The sequence below is a fragment of the Ixodes scapularis genome, unplaced genomic scaffold (assembly GCF_016920785.2).
Source record: "Ixodes scapularis isolate PalLabHiFi unplaced genomic scaffold, ASM1692078v2 PGA_scaffold46__3_contigs__length_2488377, whole genome shotgun sequence".
Lineage (NCBI taxonomy): Eukaryota > Metazoa > Arthropoda > Arachnida > Ixodida > Ixodidae > Ixodes > Ixodes scapularis.
The window spans coordinates 1,290,389-1,308,329 of record NW_024609875.1 but is presented as its reverse complement, the minus strand read 5'-3'; the positions used below and the strand labels follow the sequence as shown (position 1 = coordinate 1,308,329).

The following is a 17,941-nucleotide window of genomic DNA, read 5'->3' as shown; positions in this document are numbered from 1 at the left end:
AGGGTCCAACTAGCAATTAACAATTTGCTCAAGTGGGCAGACCAGAACGGCTTCAGCTTTTCACCTGAAAAAACAGTGTCTGTTTGTTTTCCTCGCCTACGGGGAACTTCAGTGAAGCCCTCGTTGACCATGCGATCCGCTTCAATTCCAACGAAACCTGAACATAAATTCCTAGGGCTTATTTTTGACAGTAAATTTACTTTTCTTTCGCATATCAGATACCCAGGCAGCACAAAGATATTGGACAAATGACGGACCAATATCGGTCAAAGTTTTAAGAAATAACGGTCCCATAATGATTTGCACCCCGGCTCCAGATCGGTCCAATAACTTGAACCGATCACGGTGAAAGTTTTGTGACCGATATCGTCAACCGTTTTCTGACCAATATCGTCAACTGTTTTTCGGCCGTCTTTTGAACCGTTTTACAGCCGTCCTTTGGACTGTTTCGTGGTCGTTATCATTCATCCATTTTGGGATCGAAATGGCCGTTGTTGAAATACGTAAGAATGTGAATGACTATGACATCAAATGTGGAACTCTTTATTTACAACTATTTACAGACGTATTTCAAGGCGAATCAGAAATGTCCGACCACCTTGGACTAGGACAGGGGGTTTGGGAGGGGCTTCCGCAAGAAAGGGGGCTGAGGGGGGAACAGGGGCTGGAAGCGTGGAGGGGGCGGGTGGGAGTTCGGGGCCAGATGCGTAGAGGGGGCGGGTGGGATTATGGGGGCCGGAAGCGCTGAGGGGGCGGGTGGGAGTATGGGGGCCAGGAACATGAAGGGGGCTGCGAGCACTCCCAACATGGCGAGAAGTACAGGCTCCACCATCCGGGTGTCGGCTGCCAGAGTGGGAACTGCCAGCTGGATGACGATGCGGGCTGGAGACGGGTCTGCCCTTGGGGGCGGCCGCAGCTGCCGGCCTCCTTCCCTGTCGGCTGCAGATGCCAGCCACTTTGAAAGGGCCCTTTCGATGTCTTGTATCGTGTTGGTCGGCTCTTGCTCCTTGCTTTTGTCCCCCCCTCTCAGGTTGCAGAGCCTGGCACGGACAGCCGCTGTAAAAATATCCACAAGAAAAATCTTGAATCGCGAAGCATTTTACCGATGGCATAACCATTATCTAGTGTTGGGCAAGAAGGTAATCCCAAGATGACGAACAAATAACTTCTGAAATGATACATGTTAGCAAAATAAACCACCAATGCAATAAGTACAAGAAATCCTAAAGTCGACTGAGCAATGTTGTTTCCAAAACAGTGTGTGTAAAAGTACACACTGTTTTGTGCTTTTACGCACACTGTTTATTTTAAAATTGAATTTTAAAATAAACACCGAAAAAGGTACGTCAAATTTTGAAAAAATAAAAACCAAAAACGCGGAACTCTAATTATATGCTCTATATTAAAAGAGTGAAATCAAGATACGGCGCAATGCTGGCGCCGGTTCCTCACATTTGGGCTAAATGTAGCAAGATGTGGCAAAATAAGCACTTCGGTGCAGTTTGGCGCAAATGGCGCGGCAATCACATTACTGATAACGGGCATATCCTGAAACAACAAAATAGTCTCAAAGTAGAAAAGTAAAAATAAAGCAATTACCAAGGACCACATCATACAGCCTCGTGCCCTTAAAGGACCTCTTGCCCTTTCGGCCCATGAGGCTGAACTGCAGTTGTATCTCCTTGCGGACTGTCCGCTCCATAACGAGGCGCACAACGTTCGAGAGGGTGGTCCCGCCGAGGGTTGAGAGTTGCTTTCTCTGCAAAAAGATGAACTTATGAATGTTTTGACTTGGAAAATATAAAGAGCTAGACCAAGCACTAAATGATACATGGTTTAATTGAAACGATCAACTTGTGCAAATTAAGAGAGAGAGTCTATACCAGGGCTGTACAACTCAAAAATTATGCGGGCCAAAAAACATTTATTGGCAACTGCTTAGGTTTTTACTAACTGGCAGAGAGGTTTTCAGTATCTGGCATCATCGCACTGGTTGCCATCTTGAGCATATCTCGCAGTGTCGTGTCCGCGGGCCGCACAGGAAGTGCCTGTGAGCCGGATGCGGCCCGCGGGCCGCATGTTGTGCACCCCTGGTCTATACACTCTGGAAGAAACCTATTTCAAGTGACAAGTATTACTGACGGTAGCAAGCAGCAAATAATCAGATTTGTAAGTTGTGTAATTATGACCTGAAATTCTAGGCACTAGCAAAGTTCACAATAGGAAGAATGCATTTAGACTTAAAAAGGCCTAAAGTAGGCAAAACAGAAAACTGGCACACTTTGCATTAATTCCATGGGTAGTGACATATAACTGCCAGTTTTACATTTTTGGTGACTATTTTGGGGCTTCAGCCTAAATGCATGCATATAGTGAACCTTCTCTAGTACCTAGATACAGGTCCTAGCAACAAACGAACACACCTTGTGCAGTGCATTTTCAAAAGACACACATTGAAGCTGACAGCGGCTTAATCCGTAGCTGTTGTATAATCATATTTTACGCTTTTCATGAGCTTAAAGAACAAAATAATGCAATCTCAGACTAATTGAAATCGATGCTTTGTTTGTTCCTGGACTACTCCGTGCCGCTTGTCCTCACTCAGAGGCAAATTGATTCAGTTTACTTCTACATGTCCAAGGCACCTGACACCGTAACCACAAATATCCTCTGCATAAGGTATATTGCTATGGTGTTCCTCCTACACTCGTCTGGTTTCAGTGTTATCTTACTGACCGTAAAAGCAGTGTGTGAATTTTGAATAGTTTTTCTGTTTTTTTTTTGTTTGGTGTCCCCCGAGGGTCTAACCTGGGACAACTATTGTTCCTTATATTTATTAAAAAGACTCTGAAAAAAAAAAAAATCATACCGTAGAATATTGCGCATTTGCCCATTCCACACTAAGCGCCCATTCCCAAATTTGTAAGACCTGAAAAATATGCACAATACATTGATATGTAAAACTGATGACCGGACAAGCACCCATCCCAGATTTTTTTGTGATTATCTCTAAAGTTTGAGTGGGCGCTTGCCCGGTATTTTACGGTATTCTTAGTTCCGGAACAGGTCAGGCATTTCTTAAAAAAAATTATGGTAGAAAAAAAATTTTTTTCATGTAATATATATATACCGCCAACCACATTTTGTTATTTGCGAAACAAACTACCATCTATACAGTCATTACACCAAGATCGCTCCCACATAGAACAATAGCTTTAATTAAATTTTTTTGTTTTGTAAACACAAAAGTTCATCAGAAGGCTACCACAATACCCAACAACGATTTAATTATTAACAATTGAAACCGCAACTGCCTTAGAGCCAGCGACCTTAGAAATAGCTGTACATTTCGGTGTGACGCTCAAAAATAACTAAATTTCGGTTTAGCTCATAAAACTCAAACTGCATTTGCAGAGTGAATATTGCGTGAAAAAAAAAATCTTTTTCTACCATACTTTATTTTTAACAGATGCCTGACCCATTCCGGCAGGAAAAAAAGAATGTTGAATGTTTTTTAATTTCAATGTTTCTTTAACGATATTGAACCGTGTGTAAAGGCATCTAGGTTGTTATTCTTTGATGATTTTAACCTATATTTTAATATCTGGTCACTCGCTGACTGCACGTGTGGTGCTCGGCAAACTTTTTGTTGGTCAATCCCGGTAAGACTAAAGTTCATCAATCTGTAAAAGACAGGACACAATTTTAAATGTTTATGTTTTTGGTTCCGCTTCTATTTTGCGAGTGTCGCTAGTTAAAGACCTTGGCGCCATTTTGATAGTTAACTTATTTTTTCTACCATGTCTCTCAAATTGTCAGCTCAGCTGTAAATTGCTAGGCATGATTTTTTGTCTGATCAAAGGACTTTTGAGTGATGCAGATGTGAATGCTGAAACGAAATACTGCTCAATGCCACAATGCCCAGCTTTCCTGAACACAACTATAACACATATATAGCATTTGACACAAAATAAATGTGTGAAGAGCTCCAGAGGGGAACTTGTATTTTAAAAACCTAAATTCAAGCAGTGCAGTGGAATCTAGTTAAACCGAAATTGAGGAGCATGACATTTTTTTGTTTGAATGCAAAGTTTGATTGATGTGCTAATGTGCTGCATAATGCCAGAGAGAGTACAGTAAGACATTTTACACTTCACGTTGCCTTAGGCTTCGTTCCAACATCAAAAACTTCTTTTTGGTCGTTACATTTTGGAGGTTGAAAATTCTGACTTCTATTTTGCTCTGTGCGACGCGCAGTAATCTGCAATGGAGTCCAATGTTTTGATTGTGTGCTGAAAGTGGGCTTTGCCTTGCACATGGTGCTAATGGATGATAGAATCATGCAACAAAAACTCGCGCAGCAAGAAAGTTAGCTGAATGCCGACCGCCCATTGCGCAAAGGCAGGCAGATATCGTCGCACACAAGAGCAACATTAGACAAGGAACTCTGAGCAACTTCCTAGGTAATTTTGCAATCAGCAAATTTTTTGGCTGCTGCTATTTTTTTTTCCGTCCTCACAAAATTGGTTGATAGTATGAGCTAGCAAGAACCCTCTATGATTTAAACATTGTTTGTTGTTGTGCCTTTGAATTATTTTTGAGATTTCTCTAATTCCAATACATTTTTTATGGGATCCATTGCTTCCATCAGTTCGCAAGTTAGAATGAAGAGTTTTAACAACCGAGATTCCACTGCAATTTCTAGCTTTCTAGGTGTAAGCCGATGGACATCCACACTAAATTAATTGTTGTATGAGAGCTCTTTCCTGCCTCATACATTGGGCCTCGAGAGCACTGCAAGTTCTGTAACCTTTCCGGATCCTACATTTATACAATGGGCTTCTGACAAAGGTTTCAGCAAACTTCTACTGTATCCATGAGGCTGCATAATTTTCACATAAATATGCCAGAAATATACTTACCAAGGCAACTCTCAGGGTGGCACTTTGTAGAGAGCCCTCGACCTCTTCAAACTCCTTCATAGTTTCTAATGGTAGCCTTGGCAGCTCAGGTGGGGGAGGCTCATTTGGCTGCCGAGGACCCTCCTCCAGGACTTCGATCCTCGCCAGGATGACATTTTGTTGCCTAATTATCAAACTGTTTTGTTCTAAAATTTCTTTGTTTTGTTCCTGGACCTTGAGTAGAACCTTTAGTGCTACCGTTTGGAATCCTGTAAGTACACAACAGTTTTATTAAAGAAATAATCAAACAACCGCAACTGAATAAACCAATGACCTCCAAAGATCAGCTGGCAAAGTAGGAAGACTGAATTCGCAGTGCAGGCTGCACGGCTAAAATGTAATAGCACAAAGGCAAACAGGGAGGGCTGTTTTCCCAAGCCTATATTTTGGATACAAAAACAATCAGATCGTTATATTGAATGCTTTTACTCTGCCTTCTTTAATAAATCTCAGCAACTTTCCTACATACCTAGCATCGTTACTAGAAGCACTTCGTGGCTCGGTAGCGGAGCCTCCTATCCTGCCAATGCTTTGCGAGCGAGCCGAAAAATTTCGGGCACCAACCCAATAGCTGTAGCAAGCGCAGGAAACTGAGAGCACCGTCGGTTCTGTCTGCTCCGCGATTCATACTGACGCACGTTTTAGGCCTACACATTCCTTTCTACCTTAAGTATGAGCGCAACGGACGCTATGAGACGACAGGGCCAATCAAAGAGCGCCAATGTGTACGTCATGGAGTAAGTCACCATCCAATCAGGTGCGAAAAATGCACAGTGACATTGCTCTTTTGTCACTGCTTGATTGACCCTGTTGTCTTGTAGCATCCGCTGTGCTCGGACGTAAAGCGAAGCGGAGCAGTTCCCGCGCATGGGTGCAGATAGGATTGATCGATGTAAAGATGGACAGGTGATTCTTACTGACAGCGCTATCAGTATGCATCTAGCTTGCCGCGCTTGCTAGATATTGCACAAAAGTCACCACTGTTGCCTGTGCATGACGCTGCTAGTACCAACGTACAGAACCGAAACATGCAAACGCTGGAATGCGGTGCTCAAAGAGCACCGCAATGCAAGTCTTTGGCACTGAACGGCGTGGCACCCCTACTAGTTCTAGTCCAAGAGGTGTGTACCACAAACGGTTTTGAAGATGCAGCAAGGTAGGCGAAAGAGCCAAAAATTTATCGGTGCAAGCAGTACGACAGTGCTTGTTTTAAGAAACATGCCAGCTCCCATCGTACCTGCCTATCCAACCAATTTTTAAAACTTATTTAACCCCTTAAGTGCCTTGGATGAGCTGAGCTCGTCGGCCTTTTTTTGGCTAAAAAAGTCATGAACGAGCTCAGCTCGTCCAGTGGTTTTTTCGGTAGCCCTCAATTCCACGGACGAGCAAGGCTGGTCCGTGCAGTTTGGCGGCACTGATCATAGATGGCAGCACTCGTATTAGTTGGCAAATATTTTTTACACTTCTATTCTTTGTAATAAACTTTTCAAATTATATGTGTTATATGTGAGAAAAATAAAATTAAAAAAAAAATTACACTTTTAAGGTACCTTGGGGAAACAAAATGTGGCACTTAAAGGACACATGCAATGGAAAAAAACATTTTTTTTTAGACAGCTTAGATGGAAAAAGGATGTCATAAAACGATTTTACAACGAAGAAAAAAAATTTTTAGAGCTATATTTACGGCGCTATACGAATTTGTAGTTGGCGCTCACTGGAGCCGCCGCTAGTCACGTGGTAGGCCCGCGCGCCGCCGCGTCGCCGTCGCACGCTGAGCGTTGTGCGAATGCCGCTTCAACGCGTTTCTCCACGCCGCCGTCGCCGCCGCCGCACAAGTTCGCCTGCTTCGGGGCGCCGTTGCAGTCGTCTGACCGGCGCACAGGTCTATCACGTCTGCTTGCGCTTTTTCAGGAGTTTCCTTTGGGCTCTAAAAGTTACCTATTCATCTTAGTTTTTTGTTATACTTCAAACAAAGATGAATAAGTTACTTTTAGAGGCCATAGGAGGCTTCCGAAAGAACGCAAGCACCACGTGATAAATAAGAACCAGTCACGTGATAAATACGGACCACTTTTCCGCGGTGCCCGCGGGCGCCAACTACAAATTCGTTCGCCGTAAATATAGCTCTAAACATTTTTTTCTTCGTTGCAAATTCGTTTTATGGCGTCCTTTTTCCATCTAAGCCGTTTAAAAAAAATGTTATTTTCCTATGCATGTGTACTTTAAGGAGTTAAGTCAAAATTGTTGCTTTTTTTTATGGCTAAAACATTTTGCATGCCCAAAGAAATCTGTGATTACATCTTGTTTGAGCTTTGCGTTTTAGGTGCTTTGAATTCAGGTGGAGAAACGCTATTGTAAAACTCTGGCGTGGTGTCCGCTAATGCCAACATTATTTCATCCAGCGAAACTCAGTGAGCTACACACTGGTAGAGTAACTGATACACACTGCCTGCAAAGCAGAGTATTGTATCCGTTTTCCAGTCCACAGCTTACCATCCATAACGCACCCCTCAGCTCCTTTCTGCAGAGCTTGATGGCGTTGCCCGGTTCCCGCTGAAGCCCCCTCTGGGCCTTCCTTCCCTGTTGGGGCTGGGGCCTCACGGCTTCTCTTCCGAGCTGGGGCAGGGGCAGGAGCATCTCGGCCTCCCTTCCGCGTTGCAGGTGGAGCCTCTCGGCCTCCTTTCCGTTTTGCAGTTGGTAGGTCCTTGCGTGTTGGCCTTGAGGCTCGAGCCCCTTGAGGTCCCTTCCAACCTGGGGCTAGAGAAAAGAAAAAAAAGAAAAGCACTGGTTGCAAGTGCTACTAACAGTCTTTATACCACACTAAGGTTTAATAATGACCAAGGTATGCAGTTAGCCTACATCGTTTTCAGAAACATTTTGAAGAATGAGTGCACAGCTCGGCAGCTCTTGCGCCATCCGCACGCTTTCATAGAAAAATAACTTGTGGCCAGACTGAACATTTGTACAATGCCAGATGCTCAACAGTGTGCATGTATCAGTGACCAAAGTGATGTAGGACAGCATACAGTGACATTGATTGTGATGGGGGACTTTACCATGAACGTTAAAGACAGAACCAACTAGTGGCCCCTGCAACCTATGTGCGGTCTGAGTATGAACTGAGGCTCAGTACGGACCGAGACAACAAAAATGGTGTCAAAATCGCTGCTGGCGCTACATTGATTCTAGCGAAATACATTGGCATTTAGCGCATTGGTTCTGACGCTACAAATCATGGGGATAGCAGCCTTGCCGAGCGTTTCTACGTCAGTGCACAGTGCGGAAACCTCTCTTGTCCTACAAGCAAGCACATTAGGTTACCCAGCATATGTATGAACATGAAAGCATACACGCATAACACGACATAGACAACATTTAATTCTCAGTTGCCATGTGCCCAACATTAACACTGTGAGCCATGTTTAGACTTCTCTCTTTTTGGAGTGTATTTTGTACTAAATTCGGAGGACGTTTTTCCGAGGTTTCTTTTTTCTTCTCAAGTTCTGAGTTTTTTAGAGCGTTCATTCATGGCACACGAATCTTTCTCAGTGCACGGCAGATAGTTCAATGTTCTTTGTGTTACTAGTGCCATAGGGTATTGGTCTTTATAAAGATATGTGCGAGAACAGAAGTAAAAGATTTTTAAACAGCACGGACAGTTTTATTGTCCAGTTATTGTTTCCAACACTTGTGGTGAAACTCATTGCTTATTACAATATTTAATACATGCAGGCATGCTTTCCACAGTCGAAGTACGTGAAAGCAGTGCTCCAACACGCTACACCAAAACAAAGAACATCCTTTATGCAATCACACTGTTTATACTGTTTATGGGGAGAACCCAGATCAAATGTGCAACGTGACAGAAGGTGATCGTACATACACCCTCGGAAATCTGTGCAAAGGTTTAATCTTCAACAAAAGGACGCCAGAGAAAGACAAACCAACACCCCACAAAAAAACAATCTGGTATGAAGGTCACAAGAGGGCGAAATTAACTTGCTCAACCTTGGTTCGACTATTATCAAGGTGGGATATGTGCTTCATCTTATATAGGGCCAAAATACAGTTTATAAAAAGCTTAGGAAAAAAAAAAAAAAAGAAGGAAGTACAAAAGTGGAACATACAAGAGTGCAAATCAGAAACAAAGAAGTTGGAAAAGTTTTCGAGGATCACAGGGAGAGTAGGGTCCCGGAATGCGAAGTTTTTCCGGTAAATCCGAATTCGCAATATTTGTACCAGCGAGCGTTGTTTGGAGTTTACTAGATTTATATGAACACTGTGAACCCAAGTTATGTTGCATACATTAGATAGGTTGTTGATCTGCACGGTCTCTCCACCAAAGGAATAAACATACGCCTGCGTTAAATTAACGCGCAACACCAAATGTCCACCATGTCACGTTACATGTATGCGTTCATGTCGTACATGCACATGCTGGGTTACTTGATGTGCTTGCTCGCGGGACAAGAGAGATTTCTGCACCGCTTGATTTGCAGTGTCGGAAATGATGCGTCAAATGCCAGTGTATTTCGTTGAGAAGCAGCATAGTGCCAGCAGCAATTTCGGCAGCCCTTTTTATTTTTCCTAAAGGGATACTGAACCGAAATCTGTATTTCGTCAAAAAAGGCAGTGGGAGCATTAAACTGCAAGCTACAAACCGCAAGACATCACTTTTACAACAATATCTCGAACAAATGGCTGGATTTTTGGAAAAGAATGACACAGTTGAGCGAAACTGGTGGCTGCTCTGATGCCACATTGCTGGGCTAGCAAGCTTTGAGGGAGCTTGGTAATGCAACATCAGACTGGTAACATGATGTTAAATGACCTGCCAACTTCGCTCAATCACTTCATTCTTTTCTAGAAATACAGCAAGCCATTTAAGATACAGTATAGACCGCATATAACGTATGTCGCGAAAATCCGCACTATAAGCGGTACCGCGCTATAACCAAAACATCAATTTTTCAGGCCAAAATGCATGCCATCAGACAACTTACCATTGTAGAAAAATTTATTTTATGTTAGATGAAAAATAAAGCTTAGTTTGAAGAAAGTCTTTATTTCACCAGACTAATACACTTCTCTCTCAAGTGTGTCACACATTTTGAAAGAAATGAGCGAATTTTGCCTGGCGCAGCCTTCTAACGGCGTCGCGGGTAGCGGACGGACGTTGCGAGCATTCAGGATTGCTAACCCTATTCCCTTTTTTCCGGCGATGAAAACGCGTGAAAATTTGCATCCTCTATACGGTACGCGCCAGTAATACCTTACACTTGAGCACAGGCATGAAATGCTCCAAATAAGAAATCCGGGCGATGTTCGAAAACAGAAATGCTTAGAAAGCACCACTGTAGTCGAAGTAAACAAACACGACGCCACGGGCGTTTCTGCCGTCTTGAGAGTGCTGCCACAACATCGCCGCACGAGTAGGCGGATCTTCCCTTCTAGTACGTGCTGGGTTATCATAGCGACACACAACGAAAATTCACAGTCAAGGATAGCGCTTTTACGCGGAACGATGAGCTTCTACCAAGCCATCTACATCGACGATCAAAACCGACGCCATGCTTGCGGGTAGAAGGAGTCAACCGACCGGCCGGCCGGCCCGCGACCGGCATGCAACGCGCGCGAACACTTCTCCTCGACCTGCGATTGGTCTGTTGTTGCGGTTGTTTCCAACATTTCCAACGCAGCGGAGGGATGCACTCACGTGAACGACACGTGCGTGCGTCCCTCCGTTGCTCACGTGAACGACACGTGCGTGCGTCCCTCCGTCGCTATGGCAACTGAAGCCTCTCTCTTCGCTTCTCCCAGCAACCTCCTTGCCCTGCGAGTGCCGCTTGCGGCTCGCGCCGTTCTCTAGTGTCGCACAGAGAAGCGTGCTCTCTGCGTCGGTCAGTCGGCGCGGTCGCCGGGCTGTTCCGAAAACCGCACTATAACCAGTATTTCCCTTCGCGCGCCTGCATTTTAAGCGGTATGTAATTACAAGGAGTTCTATGGGAGGCGAACCACTGGTTTAAAAAAGCCTCATCATACCCGGTCCTGCACTATAAGCGGTTACGTTGTAAGTGGTCCATACTATATTGTTATATAAAAGTTATTTAGGTCCTGGGGTTTGTAGCCTCTTGTTCAACGCTCCGACTGCCTTTTGAGAAATACAGATTTCGATTCAGTATCCCTTTAACCTCATTATCTGATATTTCTATTGGAACTATGTCTCCGATTTCCTCTGATATTTCTATTGGAACTATGTCTCTGATTTCTAATTGGAAGGTTTCAAAAACAAAGTTCAAGCAGGTGGCAACTCCATACCACAACAGACGATTCAACCAGCGGTGTTATAGTATGAGGGAGTGAGTCAGATGTCTGCAAAGAGGCTTGCGATTGTTTCTGAAAGATGATCACTTTGGCTTTCAGTCAGAGGGACGATTGAACTGAGTATATCTTTGGCAGTTTAAAGATTGTGCATGTTACATCATGTAACAACTGCTCTGTCACATGTGACAGAGCAGTTGGAACAGTACTTGCAAAAATAGTGCCCTACTGCAGCAAGTGGCGATTGCTTGGCAGCGTTCAGTTTGAGGAGCAGTGAAGAAAGAATTTCAACATCCACCTAGGCATTTACAAACAGGCAGGTTGCACAAGCCTGCTCATATTGGATTCTATGCAAAGTTGTAACTTCTGCAGGCAGTTTTGACACACTTCAAAATAATTTTTATAAGCAATGCTTAAGTGCAGCAGGGAGAGGGAACTTCTCTTCAACTTCAATGTTTGATGGTTGGATATTTTCTCGGTCATCGCCTAGAAGGAGTAAGCACCATGATAGAGATTGTTTATCACAGTATCAGTAAGGAATTTTCCATTGAACCTGGTAGTTACCTGAGGCTGCCGACGACTCCAAGCAAGAGGTTATCAAGGCTTCCTTCAGCTTCGAATCCGCCTTCTTGTATGTGCCTAAAGACAAAAAAAAAATGGGAACCACTTTTGTTAGTTCACACTATTTGTCATCCTGTATTGGTGGTCCTTGTTGGCTGTCTTTTTGTCATTGAAAATTTATAAAGATCACTAATAACTTTTAAAGAAAATTACGGCAGGCTCTGAAGCTTCAGCATCTGGTTCCAACTGCCAGCACCATGTAAACGGGAAGCAGTGTATGTCCTGTCTACATCTCCCACTGTACTCTCCCCTGTGTTTGTGGCATATTATTTAAAAATAAGTAACCAACCATCTTGATGCATAGTTTAAGTTTGCAGGGAGAAAAACATCAGTCTTTCTTTATTGAGGGGGGGGGGGGGGGGGGCGGGGGGGAGTGTTGAGATACGGGAAAAGAAGCAAAAAGCAACTTGGACATTAGTGTTGAGACAATGTAACTTTGGATAGCCAGTGTAGGGCATCACTGGATTACACTGTACATGAGCGATTTAACCAGTACAACTGCTAGCCTGCGGTCATGAACGTGCATCACACGGCGACGATACACGGCTACACCAGGCACGTAGCCAGGGAAGGGGCCCATGGGGCCTGGGCCCCCCCGAAATCTTCCATTTTGCTGGGGCCTCCTCTTCCCCCTCCCCCTCATACAGCATTTTGTCATCATTGCCCGTGCCCCCCCCCCCCGAAACAAAACTCTGGTTACGTGCCTGAGCTACACGCCGGTATGATGGTTGTCCAAATTTAAACAAGCAGGGGTGGGGATATGACCCATTATCTAATAGTTGTACACCACAGGCTTTCACACTTATGCTCCGAACTGGTGTCCACTTAGCCCACTCTGCTACTGATACCAGCTCCCCCCCCCCTCCCTTTTTAATCTAACACCCAGTAGTTGTTGACCTGGAGAAACGTGTGCCACAACCGAGTAGGAAGTAAACTAATGCGGTGAAATAACCTAACAAAATGACGACAGGAAGTTTGCTTCAGAACATGAGCATGACATTGAGAACCTCGACCGAAACACCGCACACACACAGTCTGTTGCTATGTGACTATAGTAAACTCCTATAGCGAGCTCAGGAGTCAGGCGTAGTAACCCTTGTGTTATGGCGACCTAAGTATTGTGCACAAATGAAATGCAAGGCACCTCAGCAAGCCCAATTATTCTTCCAAAAAAGTTCCAAGAAAATTCTTTGATAGAAAATAGCGATCAAGCACGAAATGTGCTTTACCGCATATACTATACACCTTTCCAAAAAATGCTCCTAGGCCGCCGCCATGTTGCTGATGCTGATGCGGCTGGTGCGACTCTTGCGCCCCCCTATCAGCTAAAAATTTTCTGCCACTCTCTCGGACTGTGAAAACCCCCTCAGCGCGATTCTCTACCTATGTTTTGCAGTTTTGCATTCAACATTTTCTGGCCCCTCTTGAAAGTTTCCACTTAATTTTCCTGATGCATGCTGCGTACCCTTTCTGTGGTATCTTTTGCTGTGATAAATAGGAGTAAATGCTTGCCATTCAAGCGTTTCTGCTCGACATTCACAGGAAACGAAGGAGAGGAAGAACGTCAAACGGCCTTCGACGCGATTCCCTCTCCCAGAGAAAATCCGCATAGAGTCCATCTCAGTCATAGTCAAAAATAGTCCTTCCAGTTGGAGCCAGTCATGCCCGTTCCTTTGCCTCGGTGCTAATGGGAAAAAAAAAAAGAAGCTCTCCCCAAAACGTGCCCCAAAATGAAGTCATCTTGTATTCCATCCAATCGTCAAGATGCGACTGTCGTCGCATCTTGACGATCGGATGGCACCACAGGCTTTTTTTGTGTTATTTTAGATCTTTCTCAAATTAAGTCTTTTCAGATAACGCTGCATCGTGTGGTACATAGAATATATTGTTTGAATACGGTCATCGGTAAACCCGTTATTTGTGAGCGTGAAAATGCACGTCTTTCAGCTATGTTTTCTTGTAAAATATTTTGGATAGCTAAGCACTCTGTCATTTGATACACGGCTAATCGGGCGGCGCCGTCAAAACTTAAAGTAAAAAGAAAAGGACAGCTAACATTTTAGTTGCATTCATTCTGTCACGTGCGTACCCAACAAAAATAGTTTGCAGTTCTTTTTTTGCTTTTTTGTTTTTCCAAATGTGGTACAATGCTTTCTCTATGTCCTCGGGAATATCCATACACAATGAAAGACAAAGTACAGCGAGAAAAGCAAAAATTTATCAGCCAGCCGTGTTTGAAACTGTGCCTACACAGGCTGCGCCTATGGAAATCGCAGTCCACTAGGTTAGGGTTAGCAGAGATGCTGGTGAGAGTCTAGCCTCAAACCCAGTGAATGGGCTCAAAAACGGTTTGTAGACCCTGAGGTCAAGTGTTTCTCGAAAAGGTGTATATCCCCCGGCTGTGCAAACACTTTAGACAATTCATGTTAGAACAAGGTTTGATAGTCGATCGTGGACTCCTGGTGTTCGAATTCATGGAACAGGGAAGCACAACCCAAAAATCATCAGAGATCAGTGACAGAACCGTTTGAACAATGCAGAGATATCTCTGCTACATTTTTTACTACACTGGAATCAATTTTTACAGTATGTACTTACTAGATCCACCCATTATTATGACTGGAAAAATTTTCCAGTTCTTGCTGGGCTCCATGCCCTTCTCCGCAGCGTCCAGGAGTTTGGAACCAGCCAGGTCCTTTGGCGGCCACAAGCAATAGTCGGTGCCTCGCATCCATTTTAGCGGGACCGCACTTACAACGTCTTTTTCAGTGTAGAACCTGACTACGTAGTAGTTCTTTTTAAGAACCCTGCAGCGAAATAAGCATCAAATTACTAGTTTGACCACATGAAAGTACACAAGTATGAAAAGCACTTTTTTGGGAGGGGAGGGGAGGGGGGGGGGGCACATTACGAGTTATAGAAACACAAGCCAAGCTATGTCATTTTAATTTCACGTTTCTCAGTTATGAATGACAACTGTTTAGCTTCAAACCTGCAGTAGAGCTAAATAAAGGTGGAGACACATGTGAGCAAAATGCTAGCAAAATCGTGCTGATGGGCAACATTACCGTAGCAACCGCCACTGGCATCATCGCAGGGCGGTTAAATGACGTCCTACCACTCTGATACAAAAAACTAGATTCTTGCTGTGCAGCACTGAGATGGACAGCGAAAAATTGCACCCATGTGTTGACGGGTGGATTGGACGGTGGCGAAAATGGTGGGTGTTTGCATTTTTTATGTATTTGTGAGTCATGTGAGTGTTGTGGATCATAACTAGGGTTCCGCGTCTTCAGTATATGCCGATAAATACCGAAAATGAACCACCACGGCGGTTTTCTCTGAATTGGAGAAAACCGAAAAAGACCCAATTTTAGCTGTCCTTAAAGGAAAAAAACAACAAAAACATCTGCCTCGCGGGAAAAAGTCTTCCACCCTACTCTTTTTTTCTTTCTTTTTGACCCAAAAAATAGCCACACTTAACTGTCCTTAGGGTTGTTCCTTCCTGTCGAAACCACATTCTTTGCTCCGTGCTCTTTTCTCTTATCTTTACCAGCATTATTGGAGAAAATATTATAATTTATGAACTAAAAATTACAAGATTTTCTTTGGGAATTATATGGTCACTTTACAATGCAAGCCCAATCAACACCGATTTGCCTCCAGCATTGAAATACCTAAAAACACCGATTCGAAGGGAAAAGAAACACCGATAAATCACCCACGAATTTGGAGAATACCGAAAACATGGAACCCTAGTCATAACCTACTACTGCTTTGGTGCTTTATGCAGAGTTATGTGCTTTAGTTGTGGGCTTGTAGGACTGTCGCCTGGCCTCCACTTCCCCGGTTGCACTTCTTATGTTCTTTCATATCAATAAGCTCTTTCACTGCCAACAAATTTTACGAGTTCATGCGACGGCAAAGGGCTGAGAGCAATTCAGTGTTACGATGAAGCTGCAACTTCCATTTGTATAGGCTTTTTGGAGAAATATAGGTTGTATCCACTCGCGGCTTGCGGCAGTGCATTCTGGAAACAGCACCATCTTCGTGGTTATGTTAACAAACAGTCATGTTCCTATGGCCATACTGCCCTGACAACCTGACAATTCTTCTACATGTTTGGCAGTGTAGCAATGTCATCTTCATCAGCTTTCCGGGTACGCACACGATACGAGGAGAATGAGGAAACATGTCCGGCAACGTAGCATGTTGTTTTTGCTAGGTGACAGCAAGCTGTGGCTGCAAGTGAAAATGACCAATTTCCAGGACTACCTGATCCTAAAGGCAAGCAAGTCATAAAGCCCGAACTGCAAGTATGCGGTTTGACGAGGGAGAGGCCAAGCTAAGACGATCGGTCGGTGTCGTTGCTCTCATCGCTGGGTTCTAGATTTGTAGAAACTTCACTCATTGGCCGAAAAGAGAAGTAGTGAGCGCACTCTGTACTTCTAGAGACCAGCATGCAGGTCTTTCCTGTTGATCTGTGTGTGCTATTCATGTTCTAGCCTAGCAAAAAGCAACTGCGTCTTTTTGCACTTATGCGTCTGTTCCAGGCGAACATGAGCGATTGCCGTCGCTCAGTCTTTTACCCGTTAAAATGCCTACCTGCGATTCAGCCTCCATGCAAACATCAAAAGTCTTACCTACGAGTGAGACAATGGTAACTCTCTCAGTGCTCGCTGCAATGATTGACGGCTCCTGGACTTCTTAAAGTAGTTCCAGGTAACGTTAGTAGATGGTTAAGGGCATTTAAAGGTTTGTAAGCATTTAATCGCTTGCACGTGACATAACTTGCCTTTAGAATCAGGTTGTATTGGATATAATTTTCACTCGCGGCCACAGCTTGCTCTCCAGGCCGAGATCTTTCGGCTGTAGAGCAAATGAATCCACGCTGCATACCTGTACATTGTCTTCATAGCGTATGTGTTCCCGAAGAGCTGATGAAGGACTACTTTATGAAGACGACATTATTACGTCACCAGACGTGTCTTTACATTTCCCTCGTATTGTACGCAAGGAGGCATACCCAAGAAGTGATGAAGAAGTCCTTGAGGAACACGACATTGTTATAGGGCGTATTCACTGACGGCCATAGCTGAGTGCATTGCTCATGAGTATGCCTTGTCACACCGTTAAGATTGCTGATCTTGGCAGAACGTAAATGGAAAACTGTTCTGAGCATGTGCTGTAAACAGTGTAAAAGAGCTCAAAATACAGGCTGTTTCAAAATACAGTTTAGACTTTAAAATCGCCCGCAGAAATCAGGGACTCGACGTATTAAGTAGAAACTTACCTGGAATACAGATTTTACTAGTCGGATTTACGCATTATAATTTTAAATCTCAATTCCAAGTACAAAAATGCCCCAAATTAGTCTGTATTTTTTTTATCCTACTTGAAACGGAGACTTGAATTTTTAATCTGTAAGTATGTCTAGTAAAATATGTATTCGAGGTAAGTTTCAACGTGACACGTTGAGTTGCTGCTGCTCGAAGGGCCATTAATTGTAGCTGCATACAACTTTATTTTGAGACACGAGAAAATAAGCGGCTCAACTTAGCAGGTTGAAACTTACCTCGAATATGCATTTTATTAGTGCCATCTACAGAACTTACCTCAAATACCTATTTTACTCGTTATATTTACACATATAAATTTCAAATTTTTACATCAAACAGAAAAAAAAACTTAAAACTAGCCCTTTTGAAAGCATAGGTCATTTTTGTTTTTCTATTTATTTTCTTGTACTCGGAATTGGGACTTAAATTTTTAATGCGTAATTCGACAAGTAAGACATATTCGAGGTAAGTTTCTACTTGATATGCCGAGTCACTGATTTTCGCAGCCAATTTTTAGAGTCGAAACTTTATTTTGGAACACACTTCGCTAGATACCTGTACAGCTCAAAACTGAATATTTTCCCATCTGTAGGGACAGGAGTTGCAAGAGCAGTAAATTGCGAGCGAGATCAGCAAAATGCAGAACCGTGGAAACTGCTCTAAATCATGTCAAAACTAGGGGTGTCGCGAACCGGT

General features: G+C 43.6%; 1 pseudogene; it reads right to left on the bottom strand.

Annotated features, from left to right (window-relative positions):
* Nucleotides 1-538: 538 nt before the first annotated feature.
* Nucleotides 539-16,997, bottom strand: LOC115322636 (annotated as a pseudogene).
* Nucleotides 16,998-17,941: the final 944 nt, after the last annotated feature.